Here is a 2,476-nt window from a genome sequence, read left to right on the forward strand (position 1 = left end):
TATAATATATTCACGCCATATATAATACAGTCACACCATATATAATATATTCACACCACATATAATATATTCAGCCATATATAATACAGTCACACCATATATAATATATTCACACCACATATAATATATTACGCCAATATAATACAGTCACACCATATATAATATATTCACACCACATATAATACAGTCACGCCAATATAATACAGTCACACCATATATAATATATTCACACCACATATAATATATTCACGCCATATATAATACAGTCACACCATATATAATATATTCACACCACATATAATATATTCACGCCACATATAATATATTCACACCACATATAATATATTCACACCACATATAATACAGTCACGCCATATATAATACAGTCAAACCATATATAATACAGTCACACCATATATAATACAGTCACACCATATATAATACAGTCACACCACATATAATACACTCACACCACATATAATACAGTCACACCACATATAATACAGTCACGCCATATATAATACAGTCACACCACATATAATACAGTCACGTCCATATATAATACAGTCACACCCATATATAATACAGTCAAACCATATATAATACAGTCACACCATATATAATACAGTCACGCCACATATAATACAGTCACACCATATATAATACAGTCACACCACATATAATATATTCACGCCATATATAATATATTCACACCACATATAATACAGTCACGCCATATATAATACAGTCACACCATATATAATACAGTCACACCACATATAATACAGTCACGCCATATATAATACAGTCACACCACATATAATACAGTCACGCCATATATAATATATTCACACCACATATAATATATTCACGCCATATATAATACAGTCACACCATATAATATATTCACACCACATATAATATATTCACGCCATATATAATACAGTCACACCATATATAATATAGTTCACACCACATATAATATATTCACGCCACATATAATATATTCACGCCACATATAATATATTCACACCACATATAATATATTCACACCACATATAATACAGTCACGCCATATAAAAATACAGTCACGCCATATATAATACAGTCACACCACATATAATACAGTCACGCCACATATAATACAGTCACACCACATATAATACAGTCACGCCATATATAATACAGTCACACCATATATAATACAGTCAAACCATATATAATACAGTCACACCATATATAATACAGTCACGCCATATATAATACAGTCACGCCATATATAATACAGTCACACCATATATAATACAGTCACACCACATATAATATATTCACGCCATATATAATATATTCACGCCACATATAATACAGTCACGCCATATATAATACAGTCACGCCATATATAATACAGTCACACCACATATAATACAGTCACGCCATATATAATATATTCACACCACATATAATATATTCACGCCATATATAATACAGTCACACCATATATAATATATTCACACACATATAATATATTCACGCCATATATAATACAGTCACACCATATATAATATATTCACACCACATATAATATATTCACGCCACATATAATATATTCACACCACATATAATATATTCACACCACATATAATACAGTCACGCATATATAATACAGTCAAACCATATATAATACAGTCACACCATATATAATACAGTCACACCATATATAATACAGTCACACCACATATAATACACTCACACAACATATAATACAGTCACACCACATATAATACAGTCACGCCATATATAATACAGTCACACCATATAATACAGTCACGCCATATATAATACAGTCACACCATATAATACAGTCAAACCATATATAATACAGTCACACCATATATAATACAGTCACGTCACATATAATACAGTCACACCATATATAATACAGTCACACCACATATAATATATTCACGCCATATATAATATATTCACACCACATATAATACAGTCACGCCATATATAATACAGTCACACCATATATAATACAGTCACACCACATATAATACAGTCACGCCATATATAATACAGTCACACCACATATAATACAGTCACGCCATATATAATATATTCACACCACATATAATATATTCACGCCATATATAATACAGTCACACCATATATAATATATTCACACCACATATAATATATTCACGCCATATATAATACAGTCACACCATATATAATATATTCACACCAACATATAATATATTCACGCCACATATAATATATTCACGCCACATATAATATATTCACACCACATATAATATATTCACACCACATATAATACAGTCACACCATATATAATACAGTCACGCCATATATAATACAGTCACTCCACATATAATACAGTCACGCCACATATAATACAGTCACACCCATATAACTACAGTCACGCCATATATAATACAGTCGCACCATATAT

Source organism: Salmo salar, unplaced genomic scaffold (genome assembly GCF_905237065.1).
Source record: "Salmo salar unplaced genomic scaffold, Ssal_v3.1, whole genome shotgun sequence".
Taxonomy (NCBI): Eukaryota; Metazoa; Chordata; class Actinopteri; order Salmoniformes; family Salmonidae; genus Salmo; species Salmo salar.